Source organism: Cnephaeus nilssonii (genome assembly GCF_951640355.1).
Source record: "Cnephaeus nilssonii genome assembly, chromosome: 9".
In the NCBI taxonomy this organism is placed as follows: Eukaryota; Metazoa; Chordata; class Mammalia; order Chiroptera; family Vespertilionidae; genus Cnephaeus; species Cnephaeus nilssonii.
Window position 1 is genome coordinate 61,721,930 of NC_137080.1, and position 21,054 is coordinate 61,742,983.

Below are 21,054 nucleotides of genomic sequence, written 5' to 3' on the forward strand. Positions count from 1 at the left end.
TCCATTAACTCAATGGCCAACACAGCCACAGTTTTGTTTGAAACCTCAAAGACAAGCATAATAGCTACATCAGTCATCTTACTCTTCTCATCTTCAAGTCAGCAATGACAGACAGGAAAAGCAGAGAAACTAATACATTTCTCTTCAAAACACATACATATGCATACACTTTGTTCTTCCCCAAAGCACCAAAAGGATAACAGACAGCAAATCATGCCCACAAACCAAAACACAGCTATTTCATCTAATTTTAGAAAAAGAATAACAAGGAACCAGAGAAAAGCTCTCTCTGGAATAACTCAATCCTCAAATCAGGGAATTCAAAGAGCATAATATGGAAAAACCAACAGCCTTAATTCTCTCCTGCGGGATACTAATTCTATCAGTGTCAAATCAAAATGAACAATATGTTTTTTTGAAGATACCACGAAAGTTTGAAATCTCTCCTTAAAAAAAAAGGCCCACTTACAGAGAAAATATCTAACTGTATGATTTCTGAGCACAGGTGCTATTTGGTTGCTGTGTATTAGTTTGATATGATTTCAAATTCACTTGCTTATGACTTTAATAAAGTTGTTTTAATCCATGTGTTTATGACAAGACAAATAAAAGCTGTTTTTAGAAGTTGTCTGGATAGAAGAATGTGTCAGGATGCCATCATCTCATCTGTTGTCCCTGATTATCACTCAATAGCCCAGCTGCTGAGGGTCCCCACTCGGGGCTTATGGATAAGAACATGGAGAGAAGCAACTATGGCAAGGGGACATTTAGAGAATTTATGAGGACTATTGGAGAGTTTGGGTCTGGGCAAGGTGACACTTTGCTGATGTAAAGAGCTCTCTGAAGATCACTGGGGCATTAGCTCCTGCCTCCATGAGGCAATTCCTCCTAGACCAGTGATGGCGAACCTATGACACGCGTGTCAGCACTGACACGCGTAGCCATTTCTGATGACACGCGGCCGCATGCCGAGGATGAAACACTTGCTGCTCCTGAGAATGAAACATTTGCGACTAGAGTCTTGGAGTTAGTTTTTTCCTCAAAGTAACACACTACCCGAGTTATGCTCAGTTTTTTGGCGAAGTTTGACACACCAAGCTCAAAAGGTTGCCCATCACTGTCCTAGACAGTGGTGAAAGCAGAGAAGCAGCGCCCGCTAAGATCATCCTGCTCATCAACATGGGAGCATGGTTCCCTAGCAACGGCTCTAGCAACAAGAGCAGCTGGTGTCAGCTCTCCCTTGGCCAAGTACCTCTCCTGAGTGCCTACTCATGTAAAAAGGGACACCTACGAGTAATCTAAATCTGGGCTTCATTCCTTTCATCTCCCCTTGCCTGAAACAACAATGCAATTAATCTATCCCTGCCTCCGAGTACGTTATTTCTTTCTGGCTTACTATGAGACATTATCCTAATAAGTCACGAAGATGTAACGTACAGTATAGGGAATACTAGTATAATCAATAATATCGCTATAACTATATGGTGACAGTTTGTTACTAGACTTGTGGTGATCCATTTGTAAGGTACAGAAATGTTGAGTCCTTATATGTTGTACACCTGAAACTAATATATTGTTGTATATCAACTATACTTCAATTTTTTTTAAAGCGACATTATCCTGTATGCTATTGGCTTATGAAATTCACTGTGCTAAATAAACTGCTGGCAAAGACAAAAATCAGTCTCTGAGCATAATTTTACTACCCAAAATACTGGTTTACTACAAACCTGTTCTTCTCCCACCATACTCTTTTAAAAACAAGATGAAAAACGAATTTGTTTTTTAAAAAAATGACCCAATTATATTTACATCTAGAATTACCCTTTATTTGTAATTTAAAGTCTCATAGCCAGGTGTTGTTATGTGATTAATTTGCTCAACCCCAGACAATATGGTTCTTCCCTTTCTGGAAGCTGTGACCAAGACGGCTGCTGCTGAATCTGAGTAAAATTCTGTACTTCTTTTTCCCTGGACTCCCAAGCGAAGAAGAGACAAGCCATAATCTAATCGCTTTGGGGGGAGTACTGCTCAGATACTAAGAACCTTCATATCTTCTCTTTAAAAAGAGAAACCCTTTTCTTTAGTAATCCTAAACAACCTGTCCAAAATAAAGAGCATGGATTAAGACTCTTAACCAAAATTCAGATTAACTAGGTAAAATCCTCATTAGCAAAAGACAGCTGAATAACAACAAACTCCCAACAGATTTATACAAAAATTTAATGTCTGTAAAAGGACTTGGGGAGGAAGAACATTTCATAAAAGTACTATTTACCACATCAAGCCTGTGTTCTGGTTTTTTTGCTATCAAGTGTCCAAGTGAATAGAAGTATAAATTCCAGAAGGCAAAGGACTATTCTAGCTAGAAATTTTGAAATGTAGTCATTAAAAGATTTTTTTAATGAAAAAGTTATTCTACCAAACAAAGACTACCCAATGAAGGAAATGTCAGAAAACCTCATTAAGGCCTAACAATATATTAAGAAATATGCATTGTGTTAACCTAAATTATGTTTCTCACTCAGTTGGTTATATAAATCACCAAAGTTCCTAAAATAATTGTTCCATTAAATGAGAAAGTGAACATACTATTTTCTAAAAGCATAAATATAAGTCAAGTAGTCTCGAGAGTTTTGCAGATGTATCACAATGCTAAAAACTGTTTTAAATGCACTAAGGAAATACTACAAATTCCCTAAGGTTCTAATCAACGTCCTAGTTATTTTCCACTTGCTCCATTGCACCCCAAAATCCCTTCACTGCTCTGCTCCTGGCCTGGGAGGAAGAACCTACATAGATCATGACCTAGGCTCCCCAACTGGGTTCTAGAAATGGAAGTCACTGGCACAGACCTAAAGGCAGAGGGAGGACAGGGCGGGGAGCGTCCCCTCCCTCCCTGCCTGCCTCAAAGCCAGCTCCCCTGGGCCCTCCTCCACAAAGGCCGCTCTCTGCTCGCTCATCTCTGGGGAATTCAGGGCTTCTTGCTGTTGCTATTCCCTGGGTGCTTCACCATCCCTTGTTTGTTCCCTAACCTCTACAATCTCTTCATTTGCACCATCAAGGATGAAATTTCTTTTCTTACTGGGACCTTGCCTGATGCAACTAACAATACCAAGTCTGGTTACTAAAAAAACAGTCCATTATCTAAAGAAACCCAATTAAAAAGTTTAAAAAGGACTTAAGATCTATATGAACATTATTTATATATTACTGCTATCTGTGTATTATATAAAAATTAAATATAACTAGCTTACTTCCACATGAAGCTGGTTAATAAGCTGAAATATTCATCATAATTAAATTTAGGTATGTAATTTCACACCGCATTGTTCTCTCAAGATAAATGCGATAAGGCTGAAATAAGCTTTAAAAAAATCAATGAAGAGATTCTGGTAACTGATATTTCACTTTCATCTACCTGATTAATCCAAGTAATTTTGTTGTTGTTGCTATTGTTGAAGCCCTCTCTAAGCACAGGATGAAAAAAAAGGTTTAAACTGATAGTTCTCAAATTTTGATAAGCAAACAAATCAACTGAGGAGTTTGTTAAAATGCTAACGCCCAGGCCCCACCCACACCTCCCTGATACCTGTTTTCAGTAGTCCCCCAGGTATTTCTGATGCACACCTAAATTTCAGAACTATTTAAAACTGGCCCACTTCAAGATTCCACCCAAAGTTTCCAATATATTGCTTTTTTTCCTTTGAATTCACATTCCACATTAAACATTGTCCAATAAAAAAACCATAGTAACAATCATAATGCCAGTGTGATATGTGCTTTACATGTAATATCAGCTGGTTCAGTGCTCACAAGAACTACACCAGTTAGGTAGCGTTGTTGCCTCCATTTTACAAATGGGAAAACGAAAGCCCAGAGAAACTAAGTAACCTGACCAAAGGTAACGAGTAGCAAAGCCAGGATCACCTCAGGTCTGCCTGTCCTCTTACCAGGAGCTGGACAACCAAGCATTTGTGCATTTAAGGAGGATTAAGCCTGAGGGCCAAGCATCTAGGCAAACAATAACCCGCCCTGTCCCCACCCTCCCAGCAACTCCAACCACTCACCCAGCAAGCTCTCTGGACTCTCCCCACCCATCCCTCACTCACCAAGGTGTTCCACCTACACGGTGTGCCACCACATCGGCACAAGTCTGTATGTACGCCCGCACTCTTTCCACATGAGTACCTACGACACGCCAGGTACTATAAAGGATCCAAAATCCAGCTCCAAGTATCGGCTATGGGCTTGAGCAAATTTAACATCTCTGTGCTACAGCCTCCTAATCTGGAAAATGAGGGTCATAATGCTAAGTGCACTGAAATGACACAGTGAGCTAATGAGTTCAAGTACTTGTTTGACATAGGACCTGAGCAAGAGCTCAATAAACAATAACTGTTATTAAAATTCTACTTTGCCAACCACCTCTCCTACAAAATTCAACGTATCAGTCAGTACAAGGTCTGATTTATTTTCTCGCAGCTCTGTGTCCTGGGACTGTGATAAAAGATAGAACTTATCTTATTTTCGGGAGTACACTGGTAACAGTGTGTAACTCAGTGGACTGAAGGCCAGGAGTAGAATATTTTAGAGCAAATGAGTCTTATACTAGCCCTGAAATTGTACCACTTTGACAATTGTCTATTTCCCAACTTTAGAGTCAGCCCTGTTGATTACATACTAGTATAGAGTCTATAATTACCTTAATTCAAAACAATAATAAAATGTCACTCACTTGGTATAGGGACTTGGTCTTAATTTATCACTGCATCATCAGCACTTTGAACAATGCCTGGCCCATGGTAAATACTCAAATATTTGTTAAATGAATGAAGGTATAAAGGTACCAATGAAGACACAGCTTAGCTCATTATTACAAAAGACAAGTATAATCATCAGATCAATAACAATGTGCCAATAACTTGTAAGTTATTTTCAAAATTCCCTCAGAACATTTTTCTTCTTTCTTTTTAACTAATTGTTGAGTTTTCTTTAAAAACTCTTCAACTAGAAAAGTTAATTACCAACCTTGGCTCCATTACTCTATTCAAAATGTTAAAGTGGTTCCATGATACATCACCCTCATCATTCTACCTTACTTTAAAAACAAACTATTTAACAATGAGCATTTCAGTGACCATCTGAATTAAAGCCATGAAATGAAATAAGCACTGCTAAGTGATTAACCATAACTAACATCGAAGAGATGGAGAACCGGGGGAAGAGGGATTTACTACAGAATACACAGATAGAAGTTCCATTCTCAGCTATGCTTCTCAGCAGCCACATAGGTGACCTTGAACAGGTACTTAATTTCTGTCTCTATTTACTCAGCTTCAGTATAGGAATAAGTTTACCACATCTATTTCATCAAGTTGTTTTAAGGACCAAATACACATAAACTAATTTCCAAAACAACAAAGCACCATACAAAGGTATGTTAATCTTTAATATAAACATCTTCAGATTTTAAATGAATATTTCTATTCATCTTTTTTTTTTTTATGTCTCTGCCACTCTTTCTACCTCCTGGACCCAAAGATCTGCCAGCACAGGGAAGATCCAGTTCTCACCTACAGTCATATTGCAAACACAGTAGGCCATCAGTAAATATTGGTTGAAAAAGATGCTCATCCATCTATAACAGAAATTTTAGATTCTGCTACATGCAATACTTTACCCTGGCCTTGTAAAGTTTAAGCAACAGGTTACTTTCAACTAAAGTAACAAGTGACATTACACACCTAAAAGATGCCTGTGGTTTTCTCAGGAACATCACCTTCCTTTGTGTACATTAAGCAGTGTGGATGTGAATGGTAACCTATGTGAATATCACCCAAGGAATGTGCTGCAATACTTTGGTTTCACTGCATAGAAAAGGACTTCCCTCTCTTTAACACTAGAGTAAAACTTCTCAAGATGCCAGATTTGTTCTTCCGGTTTTACTTCCTACGCTACAGTACTCAGAGGGAGAGATTTTGGTGGGCTTGTGGTAATTTCTTAAACCATTATGCCATTCTTATAATAATCAATAAGAAAAAAAAGTTTATTTTTGAAAACCATGAATAGAAAAATAGTCTAATACTTATATGTTAAGATGATTAACAGTCCCCTACATTTGTCAAATAAAACCATAACTGTTTTTAAATGTAAAACCGTCTGGTTCCTCAAAATACTCTACAATGCCTCAAAAATAAAATTTAGGTTTATTTAAATTTAGTTAGTTCTTGATTATCTACACCTGCAGAGAGAGAGAGAGAGAGAGAGGAGAGAGAGAGAGAGAGAGAGAGAGAGAGACACACACACACACACACACACACAGGTGTATTACAGACCATCCGTTAATAATTTATATTAAGCCCTTGGATGATGGTTTTGTATTTACAGTTGAGTATCCTTGCGTTATTGAGATATGGTGGAGTACCCTCAAGATGCAAAATTCTTAAGAGTTCAAACCAAATTATGAAACACCTGTAAAAGTAGTCACTCAACTCAGCCTTCTTATCATTTTTCTTCCTATCATTTATCTAACTACATTCTACCACTGAAATGACTCCTACTTTGTTACAAAAGATGAACTTTGTGTGCTCATTTATGTTATTATAGTTCAAGGGACATTTCTCAAATAAACACGAGCCATATCTAAATTAAAAGCAAATTTTTTTTAAAAATGTCCAAATAGTACAGTTGACAATTTAATCATAATCTGAAAGCAAGTCTTCCCCCACCCCGACCCCCCAGGATTAGAGAGTTATATAACATTTAAAAGACAGCTACAGCATGTACAGGTAACAAACAATCTGTCTAATTTGAGGAAAATTTTTAAGTTCTCTCCTAAGCAGTAACATTATACTATTCATTTTAGCTACAATAAAAGCCAGTGTTACGTTACAGCCTAATTCTAGTTCCTATAAACCCATCAAAATAAAAAGTGCACAATATGTATAATATTCTGGAATTTACACCAGAAATGATAAAGCAACATCATATTACTGTTCAAGGCTGTTATCTTAAGAATTAAGAAACAGATGCAGAATTCAAAATTAGTTCCAGAACCACATTCCTGGCCTATCTCATCGTCACTCCTGTGTGCCTTCTTCAGCCCTCAAGCCACATTCTTTAACAGTGTCAGTTCTGCAGGTTTATTTGAACAGTCTACCAAATGAGATCAAGGCAACCTGGTCTGTCTGAAAGGAGAGGGGTTTCGAGACTTGGGTGTGAATCCAGCCTTTGTCCTTCTGGAGCTACACGACCTTGAGCAAATATTTAATATTTAGAGATAAGCCTAAACTTCCTCCTGTGTAAAAGGACAAGACCACCAACCTTGAATTCTTTTGTACATCAGGTCCCTCAGTTAGTGCTCTGATTATGGCAGATGCCTAATAAACGGGTGACAGTCTGATCCTACGAAAGGGCCAGTTCACAAATTATGAAGTATCTCATTAAGGGGGATCACAATTAACTTGTCTGAAACTTATTAAAGTTGCAACGCTTTTTTCAATCTTTTGCTTAAAATGTTTTAACACAGAGAAGTGAAAAATGCACAAAGGTTTGGAAATCTTTTAAAAACTGACCTTTTCATATCGACAATGAAGATTCAATTATCAATATATAGTGACAATTGGTAAATTTTTTCAAAAATGTTTCGGGTGCTTCCATGGTCAAAAGTCCTAAAACTTTCTGAAGAAAGTTGTATTTTAGAACCCCGAGACAGCCCAGTTGTCTAAACAATGGGCTACATGATACACCACAGTCTCCAGGCAAAGTCACAACAGGATGAGAAAAGAGCCTTCAGCCTCTCTCAGATTTCCTGGCCACTGTTATTTTAAAACTTGATCACATAAACATAAACAGATGAAAAAATCCATCTCAGATAAGCCCCATGGGTTATGATTTATGATCTTGTTTTTAATACCTATTAACTTACATTAAATGTTGCAATATCTTATTACATTTTTCTTACTTGTATTTGTACACACTCATGAAAAATGTATTCGTTATATATATAGTTGTATATATCACATAAAGAGAGTTTTTAATCATGATTATCTCTTCTTAAAGTCATTCATCACTTTTGGAACTCCCTTTTAAAATTAGTTTTTGCAAACAAAAATGTAACTTAAAAAGCCGGGAGGACAATACATGGCATGTCACATAGATCATACAAACGCAACGGGCAAATCTGCATAAGACTAAAATGACTTCTGTTTACCACTGTGCATGTAATTCCCGCGCAACTGAAAATACTCCAAATGAGCTGGATATTTAAAAGTCAATGAGTTATTTTGAACAGTTGCATTGTTCCACGCTCTGGCTACAGCTCAATTTGTGGTGTTTCTAAAGTGAACGATAAAAGACACCAAGGCAATTTTTTTTTTTTCACTAAACCATTTCCAATTTGAAAACCACATAGATCATACAAACGCAACGGGCAAATCTGCATAAGACTAAAATGACTTCTGTTTACCACTGTGCATGTAAGTCCCAAGACATCTACGAAGTTTAGTTAATTTGTACAGAAAGGCCATTTGGCTGCCAACCTTTGTACCATGACCATCACCGGCCCAAGGTCAAGATGCACATTTTATGGTGTGAAGAGTCTCAGCTACATCTCAAGAACGTGCGTTTTTTTAAACGCTCAAACCCTGGCTGCATTTAGACAGACTGCATCTGCACCGCCGGAGCGTCGCAGCCAGCGGAACCTGAACTGAGCGTGTCCCGCAGCCTCGCCCGCACCCGGCGGCTCTCGCGGCAGCGCTGCTCCACCACGGCCTCCAGGCCGGGTGAAACGGACCGTGTCTCTGCCGCTCAGCGCAGACCCCTGACGCCGGTGTTCCGGACAGAAACATCCCTTCCTCTGTCAGCATCCCAGCACTGAGCCTTTCCCTGGCTTTTACGGCGTTCTGTCCATTCACAAACACAGAACGCTAGGGTTGGGTAACATACACATTAACATACTCAAAGGCCGGGCCCTCCTCCGGACTGAAAGTGCAGACGGGGACCGTCCCGGCCGGAGCTCCCACATGATTGAACGATTAGTCAGCTGGTCCTCACACCCCGGGACCAACGACCTCACTCCCGCACTGGCTTTCCGGCTTGTTGACGAGAGAGAAGACTACCCCGGAGGGTCCGAGTGCCGGGCAGACACCTGAGTGGGTCGACCCGCGTCTCCCTGGGAGCCAGGGACGATGCCCGAGGGCGTCTGGGTGACGACAAGCCGGGAGGGGGCTCTCCGTGTCCGCGGGGAGGGAGAGCCAGCCGAGCGCTCCCGCGAGCCGCCGCCGCCGCGGGGCCCACCCACCACCTGCCTCACCTGTTCGGGTCCTCGGGAGGCGAGCCGAGCCGCGGGCCACCTGGGCGGCCTGCGGGAGGCCTCGGAGCCGGGCGGGGGGGAGGGGGCAGCGAGGGGCCGGGCGGCCGCCCCGCGGCTCGGGCTCCGGGACACTCACCTGTGCGGACACGAAGGCAGGTGCGCGCCGGCGGGGCTGCGTGCGGCCGCGGAGGCCGGAGGGCGGGCGGAGAGGCGGCGAGGGGAGCGCCGAGGCCGGGGACGCGGCCGAGCGCAGGACGGGGCGGAGGCGGCGGCCAGGCGGCTCCTCGCTTCCTGCTCGGACAGATCCCGGGTCCGTCTCCGCCCGCCAGCCGGCGCCCCACCGAGTCCCCGGCCCCGCCGCGCGCACGTCACGGCTACGGAGCGCCCGAGGGGGCGGGGGCGCCGCGGGCCGGGGCGGGCCGGCCGGCCGGGCTCGCGGGGGCGCGGGGCGGCGTTCCGGGAGGGGGCGCTCGGCGCCCGGGGCCGCCCCGCCCCGCCCCTCCGCTCGCCGGGCTCCGCGGCCACCGCCTCGGGCGCGGGGTGGGCGCTGCGGCGCGGGGAGGGGCCGCCGCGGGCCTCGCTGCGTCCCGGTTCCGCCCCCGCGAAAGGGCCTTCGCGGCTGTTGGGTTTCCGGATGGGGACGGAGACGGTGCGGGATCGGCCGGGAGGGAGGGCGCTGGCCATCGAGGGGCGAGGACCCCCAGAGGCGCGGGCCGCAGCGAGGGGGTGCTGTCGCGGAGGGAAGAACCGGGGCGCCCTCCGCTGCAGTCCGTCCAAGGGGCTGGGGCTGGGCTGCCCTGGGAAGGGAGTCCCTTCCGGCGCAACTAACTTCGGATTCTGCTTTTGGGGCGCAGGGGGTCCGAGGTGGAAATGTTGTATTTCCTGGGCCTCCGCCGCCCCCCCCCCCTCCCATTTACTTATTAAAGCGGCGATCTTCTCTGTCGTTTAAATGTTATTGCTTCTGCAAATGACATGCCAATGAGTCACATTTGAAAATTAAATATGAATTAGCTGTGCACATTGGGTGCTATGAAAACCTACATTGCCTTCACGACGAAAAGAAGCGTCTTTTAAGAAAATAAAATGGTCATTTACTAGAATGCTGAATGTCTCCGCTGGGAGGGGAAAAAGCAAAAGATACCTACATATGAGAATTACACTTTTTTTTTTTCCTGCAACATGTCCGAGTAGCAACTAGAAAACGTCAGGGAATCCACAAGATTCTGATAAGAGGCAAGTTTCAGATAGTCAGATCTTGCACTTCTTCTGGTGGAAAAGGTATGATGAGATATTTTAGGAGACAACTAAAACATTGACCAAATAGGGAAGTAAGAAAGAGGAAGAGAAACCAAGAAAGGAAATAATTTACAGCAATCTCAGAAGTTTAGTTCCAGATTGCCAGGAGGTGAATCTTAAGTATATAAAACTAGATTTTAAAACGAAGGTTGGGGGTGGAGAACAGGAGGAGAGGAGAGCTTCAGTCTATGGCTTTGCCTTCATTTTGGATGTCAGATTAAAAGGCTTTGACAGATGGATAGAAGCCTGCTCAGTTTATTGTGATGACGTGTGATTTTTTTTCTCTTTCCTTTGTCCACCACTTCCAATCCCCTACTGAGTCCTTCTGCTTCTAGTTCCGTATCTCCCGTGTGTTTCCAGTCCCTCTTTAGTGTCTAGTTTCAAGCCATCGTTTTCGGTCTTGCGTACTGTTTTAGCCACCTAACCAGATCTAAGTTTTCCAGGCTGCAATCTTGTCCACTTCTAATCCAGTCTCTACAATGCCACCAGGTTTATGTTTTATAAAATAAAAGTCTGATTACTCCGCTTTTTAAACTCCTATAGTGGCACTCCGCTACCCTGAGTACAAAGTCCAAACTCCTTAAGGCGTCTTACATGATCCTCCAACTGTTTCTGTTTGGCTAGCCGAGTAGGGATCTCTTGTTAAAATACAACGAAAAACAAGTGGAGAAAAGGGAACACCAGTTCACTGCTGGTGGGAGTGCAGATGGTGCAGCTCTGTGGAAAACAGTACAGGCAGGCCTCGGGTTACGTCGGACTCGACGTACATCGTTTCATGGTTACGTCGCCATCTCCCATTTATTTATAAAAAAGTTCCTTCATTTCGACCTATGTACATATGTGCTTTATGTTTTTTATTATTTATTTACCACAAGTAAAGGTCAGGCACTGTTATCTTCCTTTTAAATTTTTTTTACTGTTTCACTTCAGTACTGCTGTGTGTGTGCTCCATGTGAGTGACGTAGGTGCTTATGTAGGTGGGTTCCAACTTACGGCGAAAACCGTGTTACATCGTGCCATAGGAACGGATCTCCGACGTAACCCGAGGACCTACTGTATGGAGTTTCCTCAAAAAATTAAAACTGGAACTGCTGTTTGACCCAGCGATACCACTTCTGGGGATATATCCTAAACCCTGAAACACCAATCAGAAAGAATATATGCACCCCTATGTTTGTAGCAACAATATTTACAACTAGAATTTTGTGCTCTTGGGGAGGGTTCCCTCAGCCTGGCCTGCACAGTCTGGGACCCCTTGGGGGATGTCCACCAGCCAACAGGTGGACATCCCTCTCACAGTCCAGGACCCCTAGCTCCTCAACCCCCGCCTGCTCGCTGCTCCTTAGTGAGCCCAGCTTCTGGAGCACACTGACCACCAGGGGACAGCTCCTGCATTGAGCATTTGCCCCCTGGTGGTCAGTGTGCATCATTGCATATTAGGCTTTTATTATATAGGACAGCTAAGATTTGGAAACAGCGCAAGTGCTCCTCAGTAGGTGAATGGATAAAAAAGCTGTGGTGCACTTACACAATGGAATACTATGCAGCAGTAAAAAAGAAGGATCTCTTACCCTTTGAGACAGCATGGATGGATCTGGAGACTATTATGCTAAGTGAAATAAGCCAATCAGAGAAAGACAAATATTACATTTGTGGATTTGTGGAATCTAATGAACAAAATGAATTGACCAACAAAATAAGACCCAAGGCATAGAACAGACTGACATATCTTGGTGTGTGTGCGGGGGAGGGGGGGAGGAGGGTGGGGGGGGAGGGAGAAGAGATAAACCAAAGAAGTTATAGACTTACTAGTGCCCCGGTGCACGGATATGTGCACATTGAAATGAAATTAATTAGAAGGTGGCCAGTGGGGCAGGACTGGGTGAGAAGGACCGGACACGCCCTGGAGCCAACTTCCCGCAGTCCCTCCCCGCCGGCTGCACCTGAGGCGGCACCGCAACTTGAAGGGTGTCTGCAGAGTGAGTGGGGTCCCTCTGGCAGGTGGGGTCCCTCGGCCTGACTTGCAGGGATAGGGCTGAAACTGGCTCTCTGACATCCCCCAAGGGGTCCCAGATTGCAAGAGGGCAGTTCTCGGGTGACGCACCCTGCAATCGGGCTCCCTCCTCTCTGGTTCTGGGGTTCATCACCAAGAACTGCCGCTGCCAAGTCACCACAGCTCGGCAGCTCCTGCGCTGAGTGTCTGCCCCCTGGTGGTGAGTGCAAGTCTTAGCTACCAGCCAGAGCATCTGCCCCCTGGTGTTCATTGTGCATCATATCTACGGGTCAGTCGGACTGTCTCTTAGCCTTTTATATATAGAGATATGCATAGCTCATGGACACAGACAATAGGGTGGTGAAGGCCTGAGGGGAGGATGAGTAGGGGCAGGGTGGAGAAGGGTAAAGGGAGGAAATGGGGGACATCTGTAATACTGTCAACAATGAAAATATATATTTTAAAATGCAATTAAATGTGAATGTCTTTTGATTGTTCCTGCTCTGTCACTGTCCTAAACCCCATAAAACTGTCCTAACCAAGCTTCTTCACACAATGTTACCTGCCTATCTTTGAAATTCACATTTTTAACCACTTCCTTAGCCTTGCTCACTCCACCCTCACTTTCACCCACTGCCCTTCTCCATTTCTTGTACTTTACATTCAAACCATTCTGAAGTGCTTATTATTATTATTATTATTATTATTACTACATTGGAGTATTGCCATGTTAAATCCAATTAATCCTTCAGAACTAAGCCTTCCCTTCCAAGAAGTTTCCCCAAACTCCCTTTTTCCAAAACTTAGGTACAGTTTGGTGCTCTTTTCCATCTTCCGCTCAGCACCTATTGCACATATCTCTTCCAACACTTATTTCATTATTGCTGCTTTAGTTTGCTTGTAAGTACCACCCAACTGGACTATCAGCTCCTTGAGGCCAGAGTAGGGGACTTGTTTATCTTTTTGTCCCAAGTGCCAAGCATGATGGCATTCACATGGCAGGCACTCATTAAACAGTACCTATTATTATTATTATTATTATTATTATTATTACTAGAGGCCCAGTGCACAAAATTAATGCACTGGGGCGGGGGGGGGGGTGCGGTGTGTGTGTCCCTCAGCCCGGCCTGCACCCTCTCACAGTACGGGAGCCCTTGGGGGATGTCCGGCTGCTGCTGCACTTGCCAGCCGTGAGCCCGGCTTCTGACTAAGCAGCGCTCACCCTGTAGGAGCGCACTGACCACCGGGGGCAGCTCCTGCATTGAGCATCTACCCCCTGGTGGTCAGCGCCTGTCACAACAACCAGTCATTCTGCCCTTGGGCCATAACCAGCTCTCCGACATCCACCAAGAGGTCCCAGATTGCAAGAGGGCGCAGGCCAGGCCAAGGGACCCCACCGGTCCACAATTGGGGCCGGAGAGGGACGCGGGAAGTTGGCCAGCTGGGAAGGGACTGCAGGAGGGTTCCAGGGTATGTCCAGCCCATCTCACTCAGTCCCGATCTGCCAGACCCCAGTAGCAAGCTAACCTACCAATCAGAGCGTCTGCCCCCTGGTGGTCAGTGAACATCTGACCAGACAACCAGACACAGCATATTAGGCTTTTATTATATAGGACTAGAGGCCCGATGCATGAAATTCATGCAAGGGCCTTGGCCCTGGCCCCCGCCTGCCACTGCCACCATGGCCGGGGAGGCCTCTGCCATGGCCCCTGCCCACCCCTCTGCCGCAGCCCCCGCCCGCTGCCGCCGCAGCTGGGGGCTTCTGCCGCCTCTACCTGGGCCCCCGCCCGCTGCGGCTTTGTCCGGAAGGAAGAACGTCTGGAAGGATGTCCAGTCTAATTAGCATATTATGCTTTTATTATTATAGATTATAGAATAAATGGGACAGATGGTGAACAAACAGTAAGAGAATTGACAATTTTGGAAAACTGCATGGTGGCTATAACTGTTGTTAAGCATGGTGGCTATAACTGTATCATATTTGCATCCAAATCTGCACTTAAATATTATTTCATATTTACATTTGTAGGTTTTTCTAATTTGTTCTCACCCATTAAATACTTGTAAGACTCTTCTCAGAGTCTCCTTGTACCATCCCCCCTCTTAAGACATATGCAAAATTTTGTAACTTTTTTCCTTCGTTTTTACAAAAATCTACATCATAGTCATTTACAGAGTCTCTTCAGTCTCCCTGGCTGACATCTACTTTAACAGCTTCAATTGCATCTGTGTTACCAACTCCTAAAGTAAGACAGCCCGAACACCCCAAAGAAACTCATTCTTGCCGAAACCGGTTTGGCTCAGTGGATAGAGCGTCGGCCTGCGGACTGAAAGGTCCCAGGTTCGATTCCGGTCAAGGGCATGTACCTTGGTTGCAGGCACATCCCCAGTAGGGGGTGTGCAGGAGGTGGCTGATCGATGTTTCTCTCTCATCGATGTTTCTAGCTCTCTATCCCTCTCCCTTCCTCTCTGTAAAAAATCAATAAAATATATTTAAAAAAAAAAAAAAAGAAACTCATTCTCTTTTCCTTCCCAACTGCCTCAAATGATCCCCTTGCTAATAGACCCTATTAAAATCATGGTATTAACAGCTACTAGTCTCAAGAAGTCACCCAGAACTCCGTCCCTTCCTCACTCCTAATTTTGAAGTCACTGAATTCAGTTCATTCTATGTCATAAATTATTTCTAAATTGATGTCTTCATCCTCCCTAAGAGCAGGCCATCATCTTTTATCTGAACTCTTGACATGACCTTTGCTCATTGTAGTCCGTTCTTTCACCTCTCCTCCCTCCAAATCTAATTATGTCATCCCCTATCTCTAGTCCTGGTGACTTTCAGATCAATTAAAACTCATTTATGCTTGGCCAGTGTTGCTCAGTGGTTGAGGATTGTTGCCCTGTGTACCAGGAGGTCAGGGTTCAATTCCTAATTCCTGCACAGGTTGTGGGCCCGATCCCCAGGAGGCAGCCAATGCATGATTCTCTCTCATCATGGATGTTTCTCTCTCTCTCCCTCTGTCTTCCTCTCTGAAATGAATAAAAACATTTTTAAAAACTCATTTATATGATATATAGAATCCTTCACAATCCTGAACCTACTCACATCATAGGAATTCAAACACACCAAGCTCTTCATGGTGCTCCTCTCAATCTTCAAAACTCAGTGTATTATTTTCTCTGTCCTGTCTCTGGAAAAATTGATTTTTCTTTTCCCTACTTTCCAGAGCACCCATTTCATACCTATATTGTAGCACTTATTAAGTGGTTTTATAATTATGTTTTTATACTTGTTTGCTCCATAACAACTCTCTAAAATACTGAGCTTTTGCCCAGCCAGTGTGGCTCAGTGGTTGAGTGTCAACCTAAGAACCAAGAGGTCCCTGGTTCAATTCCAATTCCCAGTGAGGGCACATGCTGGGGTTGTGGGCTGGATCCAGTAGGGGGTGTGCAGGAGGCAGCCGATCAATGTTTCTATCATCGATGTGTCTCTCTATCTCTCTCCCTTCCTCTCTCTCTAAAAATCAATAAAAACATTTAAATTAATAAAATACTGAGCTTTTAAAGAAATTCTGCCCTATTCTTTTTATCCCTAGAGATTAGCACATTTCTTGTCTCATTGAATTAATAATAACAATGCTGAAATTTATTGAATGCTTACTAGATGCCAGCACTGTTAAGCTCTTTATATGTGTGTGTGTGTGTGTGTGTGTGTGTGTATAATTTATATATATAATCATCCCATTAAATCTTCACAGCCCTTTGTTTTTGTTTTGTTTTTTTTTAAATATATTTTTATTGATTTTTTACAGAGAGGAAGGGAGAGGGATGTAGAATTAGAGAGAGAAACATCGATCAGCTGCCTCCTGCACACTCCCTACTGGGTATGTGCCCGCAACCAAGGCACATGCCCTTGACCGGAATGGAACCTGGGACCCTTGAGTCCACAGGCTGACGCTCTATCCACTGACCCAAACCGGTTAGGGCTTCACAGCCCTTTGAAGGTAGTATGGTGAGCATTTGCTTTTTGCCTCTCTAGCTTCTGAACTCCCATCCTATTTGTGGAGAATTTTTAATTTTGAGTCTTGGTGGGAGCAGGGCTCACCTCACACTTTGGCAAGTGAGTTTGGACAAAGTCTTTCTCCCCACTATCTGGCAACTAGGGGTTAAGTCAATTGGATGCTCTCACCTGAAACTTGGAATCTGGACAAACTGATACAAAGATGCAGAGATAGAGATAGAGGTAGAGATAACTCACAGTAGTGTAGGTAATTGTAGCAACCAGCGTCTGGTCGTGACAGTGCCAACAGCGACATTCTAAATGATGGCCCTCCACATTTTACACACCCAGTTCTCCACCATCCCCGGTGATTCTGTGAGCTACATCATATTCTACCAATGCATTCTTTTTCTGGATAATTCAGCCAGAGTTTATTTCTGTTATCTTCAACCAAGAACACCAACTAATACAAAAAAAAAGTTCTATTGTTATTCTCATCTTACAAAAGAGGAATGAGTAGGTGATCAAGTGTTTATTTAGTGAATAAATGACTATTTACATTATAACTTCTAAAAGAAGTTTTGATCATTGCCTCAGTTATTAGCAAGTTGCACTACAAGTAATCATCTGGAACATACAGGACAATAAATTACAGGAAATAAGCAGATCGCTAAAGAGATTGTCATGATTTTCTTCCTTAGGGTATTATCTTAGCTTATCCTTATATACCACCAACATCTGCATCTCCCATATTTTATTTTTAGAAAAACCACTAATGTTTAATGTAATCACTGTAAAATCATAAATCATTTCTGTAAAAAAGACTGAGTGATGTTTTAAACATCATTCCTGAATTTACTCTAGAAAGTAGGCCAATATACTTTTAAAAGATTTTCAATATAAAGGAATAAAATTAAAGCTAAAATGTCAATAGATACTTCTTTGTTGTTGTTAATCTCACCCAAGGATAGTCCCTGATTGATTTTCAGAGACAGTGGAAGGGAGGAAGAGAGATAGAGAGAAACCTTGATGTGAGAGAGAGAGACATCAATTGGCCGCCTCCTGCATACGCCCCAACCCGGGCCCGGGATCGAGCCTGCACTGACCAGAATCAGACCCAAGACCCTTCAGTCCGAGGGCCGATGCTTTAACACTAAGCAAAACTGGCTAGGGCTGTAAAGATATTTTTTTAAAAAAACAATTCCTTGACCAGATCACTGCACATCTCTTGTCATTCTATCCCCCAGAAATTTCTGTAACTATACTTTCTCTTATTTAAACTCTCAGCTAATTTTTCCTGAATTGTTCTTAGTATCATTATCATTAAAACTGAAACACAGCAAAAGTGTAACCAAAGTTCATGTCAAACACTTTAATTGAACTATCAAATGACTTTAAAATGATCTTTCACCTAATTTGCCACATCTTGTGATCTTCAGTTCGAGTGCAGTAATTTGAAGGAAGGCAGAGAAAAGCCAATTATTTTTTTCAAACTTAAATGGGTCAAATGTAAGCTAGGCAAATTGCAGATATTAAAAGAAAGCAAATGAGTGAAGGCCATTCTGAAGGTGCAGAATTACATTAATCCGTATTTAATATGAAGTGAATAGTGTGTGGAGAAACCAGGTTCCAGGCCTAACTGTTCAGGCCTGTGACCTATATAAGTCACTTAATCTCACAGAGACTCAATTTACTCATCAATAAAATAGCAATGATAATAATACCTTCTCCTTCAAGAAAGGACTAAGTAAGATCATGCAAAAATGAAAGCATTTTGCAAACTAAAAAATAGGTTTATAAACAGCATATTATCAATCCCATGTACAAATAATGTAAACAAATACTTTAAAAAAAATACATTCACATACAATCTTGAACTTGTTACTTGCTGGAAAAGTTTGTAAGTACATTTAAGCAAGAAAGTAAGTCTTTAAAAATAAAACTAATGCTAAAACATTTTAAATTACCTTTGTTTTAAACACAGAGATTAATACAAGTCAATTATAGAATTTCCTTTTATGTGGAGTTTTGATGAAATCTGAATATTAAAAAATTCATAGTAACTTATATAAGACGTAACTTCTAAAAATTTTTCCTAGTCTAGAAGACTTTCTGCTATAGCTGTATACTACTTCCAGAAATATAAGAAAAGTAGTTGACTATTTTTATTACATATTATGAATAAATTATTACAGTTGCATTTATAAATACTATTTCATTTTATAAATCAGATATAAAATAAAATTAAAGACATTTTGGGAAAAGATAAAAACAAGTGAATTAATTTCAAGAAAGGAAAACATAAATATATGTTATAACTAGATAATTTGCATAAAAATTTCAATAACAAATCGGAAAGGTCAGTTCTCCACAGGCTACATATATAGTCCAGAAAAAAACAAAAATTAATAGTATTTGTTTCTGAAAAATTATATTTTTATAAATTAATCTCAAATTCATGACAAGTTAAAGTTAATCATTTCAGTGATTAGTTGATCCATATTTAGATATTAATATCACAAATACAATTCAACACTCAAATTGGATTTAATGTCTACTGAAATATCCAGTACAGATCTGTATGTTAGCATCCTTCCTCTTTTGTTGAATGTCTTATTTACATGTCTGGGAGCTAGCTCACTGAGATCTGAACTATCTTTGGACATCCAGAGTCAGCTGGGACATAAGACACATGCACACAGTCAACATTTGTGCAAATGACTGAGCTGAATGAACTTGAGCTTTGCCAGGTCCATACTCTTCCAGGTGTCCTCAAACTACGGCCCACGGGCCACATGTGGGTGTTTTTGCCGTTTTGTTTTTTTACTTCAAAATAAGATATGTGCAGTGTGCATAGGAATTTGTTCATAGTTTTTTTTAAACTATAGTCCGGCCCTCCAACGGTCTGAGGGACAGTGAACTAGCCCCCTGTTTAAAAAGTTTGAGGACCCCTGCGTGGAGGTCCTTCAGAATTGAATTTTTTTTTTTTTAACATTTTAGAACTTTGTTATAGAACAGAAGGGGATTTGCCCAATTCTCCATGGAACATAAATTTAAATTTAAATCATTATTCCACAGGTGATTCAATATTTATAAAGAATTTAAGTACATGGTCGATAGGGGGAAAGGGGACATATGTAATACTTTCAACAATAAACATTTTTTTAAAATATATTTTTATTGATTTCAGAAAGGGAGAGGGAGAGGGAGATAGAAACATCAATGATGAGAGAGAATCATCGATCAGCTGCCTCCTAACACGCCCCCCAACCCGGGATTGAGCCCGAAACCTGGGCATGTGCCCTTGATCAGAATTGAACCAAGGACCCTTCAGTCCTCAGGCCAACATGCTATCCACTGAGCCAAACCAGGTAGGGCAACACTAAAGATTTTTTTAAGAAAAAGAATTTATGTACAGAGTACATTTTATCTCATTTTTCTAATATGAAATTTTATAATATTTATTTTCACCAGTTATCCTTTAATTTCAGCTCAATATATGAATTAAATAATCAAAGTGGATAACATAATACAAATATATATATATATATATAATATTTAAAAACAGGAAAACACTGGATATGGGGGTAGTATTTAAACAAATCATTGATATACAACGTTCTTCAGGAAAATGAAAAGATTGGTAGTGGCTGATTTCCCTACCTTAAAAATAGTAGTATCTTGAAATAGATCAAGGAAGTAGCAAGTATAATTACTGACCAGGAAGTGTCTAAATATGTGGCAGAGTTAAATATTATCCTACAGTTAATAATAACCGTAAGTTAGAATGTATAAAACATTAAATGGATTTGCAGAGTAATAACCTGAGTTCATTTACTTAGGCTTTATTGAGATTTACCAAATGATTATTATGTAAGTCAGCCTTTGCTGTGTAGCCAATAAAATCTCAATGGCATATAACAAAACGCATTTCTTTTTCTCCCTGGCAAGTATAGGTCTCCAGGGGTAACTCTAATTCAGGCTACTGGTAAATTCAGGTCTGTTCTATATGTTTCATTATGGGGTTGAAGATAAAGGCGCATTTACTACCTGAGGTATATTCTTCTGTGTCAGATGTCAGAAACATGCTATATCCCTTAAAGCCTAGGCTCAGAATTGGCACATTGCTCATCTGTCAACATTTCATTAGTCAAAAAAAGTCAGGTGACCAAGTCTAGCATCAAGGGGACAGGATAACCAGTCTTACTATGGATGTGTAGGTAGTGAATGTTTGCTGAAAAATAACCTAATAATCCAAATAATCTATTCTGTTGTACTTATTAGTTATCAAAATTATATATTAAAAAGGAATGGTAGATTGAGCATAGGCATGTAGAAGGCTTCTGAGATGCTGATAATGTTTTTTTGTGTTTTTTTTTTTTTTTTTTTACCTGTGCAGTGTTACAAAGATGGGTTCACTTGGCAATAATTCATTGAGTTATATATATATGT

The 21,054-nt window shown here is 41.8% G+C and overlaps 1 protein-coding gene across 8 annotated transcripts in view; it reads right to left on the reverse strand.

The window, feature by feature from the left end:
• Positions 1–9,731, reverse strand: part of MYO6 (myosin VI) — a 151,448-nt gene extending 141,717 nt beyond the window's left edge. For 3 of the 8 annotated variants that reach the window (XM_079780286.1, XM_079780289.1, XM_079780290.1), the window contains exon 1: positions 9,453–9,728. The gene's annotated coding sequence lies outside the window, so the exon portion shown is untranslated. Of the gene's footprint in view, positions 1–9,316 lie in introns of all 8 variants that reach the window. The other 5 variants (XM_079780288.1, XM_079780287.1, XM_079780285.1 and 2 more) reach the window with 4 other exon arrangements.
• Between the last annotated feature and the right edge of the window lie 11,323 nt (positions 9,732–21,054).